Raw genomic sequence first — 8,160 nt, forward strand, 5'->3', positions numbered from 1 at the left:
CAGTTCTAAGTTTTGAAACTGAGAGAGAGAGAGAGAGAGAGAGAGAGCGAGAGCGAGAGAGGGAGAGAGGGAGAGAGAGAGAGAGAGAGAGAGAGAGAGAGAGAAAGAGAGGGAGGGAGGGAGGGAAAGAGAGAGAGAAAGAGAGAGAGAGCAAGGGAGAGAGAGAGGGTGCGAGATAGAAGAGAGAGAGAGAGAGAGAGAAAGAAAGAGAGAGGGAGAGAGAGAGAGCGAGAGAGAGAGAGAGAGGGAGAGAGAGATAGGTACAGAGACAGGGATAGGTAGAGAGAGAGGTATAGAGAGAGAGAGAGAGAGAGAGAGAGAGAGAGAGAGAGAGAGAGAGAGAGATAGTTCGTTGCAAGGAGTCACCAATTGATGCGTCTACCACATCTCAATTCTAAAATCCACCGGGAATCCACAGGAAAACTACTCATACTACACTGTTATTATTCATTGCAAAAGAACACCGAAAGGCCGCATGGTGAAGACTAATGGTGAATGACTACTGAAGGATTCGAAGGGTCTATCGCCATACAATAGAAAACACTGTCTCGAACAATCGCCGAAGAGCTACGACACTCTCTTGCAACGATATCGTCCGCCGAAAGTAAAATCACGGCAATTGCAATTTTTCTGCGTTCGGGAACATTTCAAAGTCAGATTTTTCTTTTTTACATGACATGTTCTGTACACAAAAATTCAAAGTCCAGCGATGGGGGAGAGTGAAATGGCAAGACAATTTGGATTCTGCCCGCAGATCTGGCGCTTGGGCAAGTTTGGCAAGTGGGGGCGCTCGACTTGTGGCTTTATAGATGTCGAATGTGGGCTCTGTGCATTCGTCGCTGACGGACCTTTCCAAGAAGCGCAAGATCATGGAATCGGCCAATGGTGAAGTTGTGATAATCTGAAGGTAAAATATGTCGTGAAATTGCAATTTGGGCCTGCGCAGCGATTTTGATAATGCGTAAATGATCACCGGTGCACTGCAGGCAGTCATCTTGGGTATATGTTATTTCCGGTACATTCCTCGTTTCCCAAACAATATGAGCCGCCTGCCAAATTCAATATAATAAAAAAACAAAAGTTGGGACTGAAGACGTGGCCAGGGCATGTGTGGAAAGAACGCACCTGTTTGATAAGAGGAAGTGACTACTGGATTTTGTGGATGGGCGGTGTTGCATGCGACAGTACTGATCGCGAAACTGTTTTTCATCGCCTCCAAACTACCGCTTGAATAATAATAATAATTTGGAAAGGATTGGGAGAACTTCATATTCAAAGGATCAGTCGGGGAAGTGAACTGCCTGAAAAGAGAAAAAAACGCCAGACCCATCAGGACTCGAACCTGGGACCCTGCTTGTCATGAGCAATGCTCTAACCACTGAGCTATGGTCCCAGGTTCGAGTCCTGGTGGGTATGGCGTTTTTTTCTCTTTTCAGGCAGTTCACTTCCCCGACTGGTCCTTTGAATAATGATAATAATAATAATAATTTGAAACTCGGGTATTGAGCCAATAATAAAAGTAGAAGGGAAAAGGACATATGGAAACGAGTTAAGAGTAACTCTTCACCACTGTAACTAGATACTATATACAGTAAGAAAGTGCAACAACTAGGCACAAAACTGACAGAGTACTGAGACATTCGACGTCCTGACACCTAGCTTCAACACATCTCCGTAGCGCTAACCGACAGCCTTCCAAGTTGGAAGGTTCAAGGTTATGGAAAGACCAAAGAGGGGAAGGCAAGCGCAACGAAAACGAGCACAAGCTACAGTCCCAACGGAACAAAGAATGTCGATTGTCACTGTACGATGACGAGACCAGTAGGCGATTTGACAAAGCGGTCTAACTACAATTCGAAGCAGCAAAGCAGCACACCACCCAACTTCCCCTCTTTGGTCTTTCCATAACCTTGAACCTTCCCAGTTGGAAGGCCGTCAGTTAGTGCTACGGAGATGTGTTGAAGCTAGGTGTCAGGACGTCGAATGTCTCAGTACTCTGTCAGTTTTGTGCCTAGTTGTTGCACTTTCTAACTGTATATAGTATCTAGTTACAGTGGTGGAGAGTTACTCTTAACTCGTTTCCATATGTCCTTTTCCTTTCTACTGCTACTACTACTACTAATAATAATAGGAAGTAGTGGTTGCGACTTCGGCGATGATTTGTAAGAAAGGTTTGCTCCCCACACCGGAGCTCGCGCTATTAGTTGGTTTGGAAGTGACAGCGTTGCGAATGACCGAGGGTCCTCGACGTCTGTCTCACCGTCCAGGAGCGACACTGACTCACGCTGCTATCTGGTGTTCACGAGGTGTTTATCGCGCTGGAAGCGGAGCGTCTCTGTAAGTTTGTATCCCTGGTGATGTTTGTGCCTGGAGAGCACTATATAAGTGGTGCTCTTCAGGCACAATCTTCCTCAGCCTACTCAAGCTCAACTGATGAGGGGTGAATTCCCCGAAACACTGTGTATTGAGCAGGGAGTGGTGCTTTCTTGCAGGTTTGCCGAGTCGAAGGTTCGATGGACTTCTCGTGTGCTCTGGATGGCAGTCGTGAGTCAGTCAAGTGTCAAGTAAAGTCGGCGGAATAGCGCGAGCTCCGGTGTGGGGAGCAAACCTTTCTTACAAATAATAATAATACTTGTTTAATACTCGTTACTTGTTTGACATGTATTACTGTGTATTTTATAACAAAAATATTATTGAGGCGGATGAATGTGTTGATCGTAAAAAGGTCAGCTGTGTATCTACACTTGTTATCTCGTCCTGACTGTCTTGGTGTGTATGATGACTCTCATTTTTCTGCACTGTGTCGTACGCGTTATGTCCAACTTTTGAAAGTCCTTGAAGCCGTTTGTATACGTATTCATAAGCCTGTTTTGTGTAAGCAGAAAGAGCACATTGTGGCACTGAAGTTGTATTCGTAGGTTGACACTTCGTTCAGTGCCTTCTCGCCTTTGGTTACGTAATCTTGTTACCTTTTTGCGTTTCCTCTAGTGGTTTTAATGCACAGTTTCTTTGGTTGTATCATTTAGTTATTTTTCCCACTGATGATAGGAACGAGAAAATCGATTCCGGATTTTTCAATAATATATTTGATAAAGTACGCAGTAATACATGTCAAACAAGTAAAGTAGTTGCGTGATGTATGCGGCCTTCATCCTATTCATAGCTATATTAATAATAATAATAATGTAAGGAAAACAAATTGGAGGGGTATCCAATTTCACCTTTTCTTTCGAAATATTAATGTACACGTACATATTCTGTTTGGTGTCTGTGCCTGTGCTGTGTTTATTTGGCAATGATTATGCTCCTAAAACGTAACCTGGAAGCTTCCCTGGTAGTACATTCAGATGTGTTAGCATGAAAATACAAATTTTAAAAGAGGCTACAAATAGTCAACATGTCGATGAGCCGTACTTCGCTTCAAAAATGGAATAGCAGATGGATTTTTGTCCGTCCGACTGTTGAAGGCTAGAGAACTTCTCATTGCTCAAGCTTTCCAAAAGCCCAAGGTTGTGAACTCTACCCAAGGGAAACTAAAGTTATCGTCCAAAAAAATATTGTGAAAATGCAGAATAGAAAAACTACTCACCTTGAGCGGCTGAGACAAAAAAGCGACGTCCATTATTTTCCCATGCAGACGAGTTGAAGAGACATATGCACACACACAGACACCAACACAGCCACGCACCCACAAACAGGAACAGAATTAAGCAACGGATTGGAGGTATGCATCGAAGATGGCCGTCACCTTTTTGCTAGGCAAGTTGCCCCATACTTGGCGGGTACAACCCATTCTACTTGAAGTAGTACATTTATTCCGAGGATGATCTAAGAAAGCTCTTGACCCATTATGCAGAGCTAGTATCACATTGTGTATGAATGTATTTGACTTGCCCAGCAAAACGTCATGGTGGAAAATTGATGCATACTGGTACGTTCCTTAAATCCATGTGCACATGTACAGGCAGGGGGAGGGGGGGGGGGGTGCATTTCCACACAAATCAAAGAAAACCGATAAACTAGCAATTTTCCCTGTTTGACAGTGCGTTTCTAAAAACTGCTTGGCTAGCATCTATACCAAATCAAATCTGTGATCAGTTTGTGCATACAATTTCCAAAATTGATTTTTTTGTTATCCCGTCGCTTAGAAATCTATTAGAAAAGTTGGGGGAACTGCTTGAGCACGATCCGGAAAACATTTCTCAAAAATCTCTAAACCAAATTTGACCTACAAGTTATTCAAAGTCTAGAGGGTCTGGACTTTATTATAATCATGTACATGACGATTGTGATTGTGAGAGCGCATGGAGGAGAGGAGAGGAAGAGTTCTTAAGTGACGATTGTGATTGTGAGAGCGCATGGAGGAGAGGAGAGGAAGAGTTCTTAAGTGACGATTGTACATGAGCAAACTTGTACCTCGAAGTACATTGCTGCTAGTTTCAGGTAGGCCAGAAAATGCATGTTCGTATATGGGATGCCCTGCCAAATGTAAGGATGGGGTTCCTTATTTAGTACAGACTGTAAGCAGTAAAATGCCTACATTTTTCGTACTTTACTACATGTAGTGGCAAACGCCGACAAAAGCAAGTGGAAACTTACTTGGTGTCAGGCAGAGAAGAACGGCGAGAAGAATCGTCGCGGCCGCTAAAGCTGAACAAGTCATCTTGGGAGCGGCTTGTTCCAGTCAAACTCACACAGAGAAAACAAGGCAGGGATCTCTCAACTCTGCAGATAAGATATAGTGGAGAATACAGACCAGTACTCAGTCAACAAGTGCCAATGGCCACGCGCTGGGTGAAGATAAAAAGAAAAACATTTCGCATGCCAACCACTCGTCATGCACACACCGCAAGCCACAAACAAAAGCACTGCGAGAGCTGCAGCAATACCAATACCCTGCCGCAGACGCTAACTGGATCGCTTCCAAAACGGACAAGCCAGACATTGGCAGCTGGCCAGGTATGTGGGTGAAGCGCTTCCGACAAAGACATGCACACGCTCAGCTCAACAACGCGCCAACACACTCGCCTACGTGTTATTCCAGTGCGGCGGCCAGCAGACTTGGCTCTTCATGTGGTGCACCTATTGCAGACAGCAGTGTCACCCTTTGTGTCTGCCTTGAGTGCTGCTGGGCACCCACAAAATCCAGCTCCTGCCTCGTCACCAGTTCAGCGGTCATGGCTCAAGTTTACCTTCTCACAACGCACCCATTCACAGAAGCAGCCACTATCCTCTGATACGGTCAACTCCTGGCTGACCAGTTCCCGACACCGGAACTACTTTAAACACCCTACATGCTCTCACACTGAATATTGTGGCTTGTTCTTCATCCTTGAACTGGGATAAACTGCACCAGATCAGGGTGCTAGCTCCTTGGACTATGAGCAACTTTGTGTAGGTCATGGCCTGCTCACTTTTGTCCTCTGTTCTGTCAGTCTTCTTGTCTTTCTTGCATCTCTCTGCCTTCTTTCTCGTTGTCGCCGTGCTATGCTTTTTCTGAGTTACATCTGGCTGCGGCCAACTACCCTTCATTTTGTGTATCGTTGCTATTGCTGTCTATGTCTTTGTGTGTGCCAGTATATGTGGAGGGAGAAGTTGTATTTCTTGCCGGCCGAGCGCAGCGAGATAGGCGAGAAATGATTTCACCCGCAACATTTTAGGTTGAAAATATGGCATCTGGTGTGTTCTTTATCGTCGTTTCTTTTCCTGACTACTTCAGTCAGTTTTGAGTCTCACCAGTATCCCTGCCCTCCCACCCTTCATTTCTGTGCATATTATTGTTGTTCTTTTATAGATTTTTGTCATGATGTGCTTGTTACGCCTACATGATGCCAAATCGCTATTGGAGATATACGCCCGGCTTTTTTCCTCACTACTGCGTCCATCGGCGCGAGGGTTTTTTCCCTGGCTGGCTCGGTCCAGGAATAATTAATCTGACTGTCCCAAGTGGTTCTGCATCATGGCCTATTTCTGCTATCTGCTGGCACGCCTATTCCATCTGAGACACTCTGTTCTCAGTCCTCGCTCCCATAACTCACTAGTTATCCGGTTCACATCTGGCTGCGGCCAACTACCCCGGTGAGACGCAAAACTGACTAAAGAAGTCAGGAAAAGAAACCAAGATAAAGAAGACACCAGATGCCATATTTGCAACCGAAAATGTTGAAATACAACCACCTCGGCCTGAAGGATACCGCCCCGCAATGGATGGTTCGTGTCGCCAACGTCTTCAATTGAGTGGCAAGCCATACCAGCAGGGGTGCCCCAAGGATCCGTTCTAGGCCCCCTGCTGTTCTTGGTCTATACGATTGACCTGCCCTCTGCCTGCACCAACTCGAACACAAAGTGCAGCCAATTTGAAGATGACACGTCGCAAATCGCAACACACCAGAGCCGTTTGACATCGGAGTTGTCCCTATAGTCAGCCGTTTCAGCTGCCGCAGCCTGGCTGCGGAGATGGCACCATCTCGCCAATGCCACAAAGACCGTTACCTTGTCGTTCACACCAAACCACCAGCTCACTCTTAACGACACACCCCTAAAGCAAGTAAACGGACACCGGGACCTTGGAATCATACTGCTGTTGAGTACGGAAAGGACCCATACTCTTCAAACACAACGGACAATGGGCACCTGAAGGTGGGAGACAGAGAAACGGAAAATGAAGACGAACAAAACGACTACATTCTGGAAGAGAGAGAGAGAGAGAGAGAGAGAGAGAGAGAGAGAGAGAGAGAGAGAGAGAGTGAATGCAAGATTAAGGGCCTGGGTAGCTATAGCAAATATGGGCGCGCAAGTATCTACCCAGGCCAACTGAACGAAAGGTAAGTACGAGTTTATATGGGGTGAATGCAGGCCAGCTTGGGGAAGGTAGATACGGGAGGTAGATACGGGAGGAGGTACCCAAAATTACGAAACTACCTCCAATGGAACCCACATGTCACGCACATAATAATAAAACCAAGAAATCTCCTCCGCCAACTTCGTAAAACACGAGGCCAACTTAACACCTCCCAGTCTGCTCGTAATCCACATCACCTACATTTGCCCAGGTATAGAGTGCGACAGTCTCGTGTTTTCCAACACCACACGCACACAGAAGGACCAATAAGAATGCGTTCAGCGACGAGCAGTCCATATCTGCTTGCGGATCCCCCCTGACCTGTGTGAAATAAATAGCAATCATGCTTTCAAACCAATGGCGTCTAGCCTCATTCTATCATCCAATTGCTCCTGTAGTAGCTCAAACTGCACCCCATCGTAACCCCATTCTTCTGCAATGTGTTGGCTTCCTTCCTTGCTGACTGATTTTTAATAATATCATGATTGTGGACTAATTTGAACCGTAATTAACTTCCTTATTGGCCATGGGCCATCATGGAAATAAAGAATAGTAATAATAATAATAATAATGGACTCGGATGGAGAGCCGAGGATTAATTTATACCGAAGAAGAAGGACATAGGAACTACAAGTTCAAATTGTTCAAGTAACGTGTCGTGTTTGGTGCTGGCCAAGCTTAGCCGTTAATGTTCTAGGTGAAATGTACTGCTGTTATGTGTTATCACTTTGTCCTTCCTTCTTTCTTTCTCTTGTTTGTTCATTTTCCATTTGCAAGTTTATTGTTAGCACACGCATTCGTTATTGCTATTGCTTCGATTGTTAAAATTCACACTTGTAAATTTCACTGCTGTTGTTCTTAGTGTTAACTATCTAACTTACTTCCTCCGCATCATCGAAATTGTCGCAGTTTGACTAGTGATTTGTCACTTGTTACTGACTACTCCATAAGCTAAGCCATTCAAAAACTTATTACACAGTATGATAGTCTGAAGACTAGAGTAACGTTCCAGGACAGTTGGACTGAGAGTTTTCATGCAGAGATGAAGTCCTCCTCGTCGCTGATGTCAATGGACGCAAAAATATCGAAATATTTCAAGGAAGGTTGAAAGTTGGTCGCGCCTCATCTCAAACGCTTTGATTTTCTCCACAGGACAAGAGCTGCTATGCTTGTCGTCTGGTAGCTCTGGATGATTTCTACTTCACCACCAACGAAGCCTAGTAAGAATACACGATCATTGCGAGGTCGGTCGATTACCGTCGGCGGAATCACCTCGATCTTGAAATGAACTTTTTTTAGCCGTGACATGCCCATTTATT

This window comes from Sycon ciliatum, chromosome 11 (genome assembly GCF_964019385.1).
Source record: "Sycon ciliatum chromosome 11, ocSycCili1.1, whole genome shotgun sequence".
Classification (NCBI taxonomy): domain Eukaryota; kingdom Metazoa; phylum Porifera; class Calcarea; order Leucosolenida; family Sycettidae; genus Sycon; species Sycon ciliatum.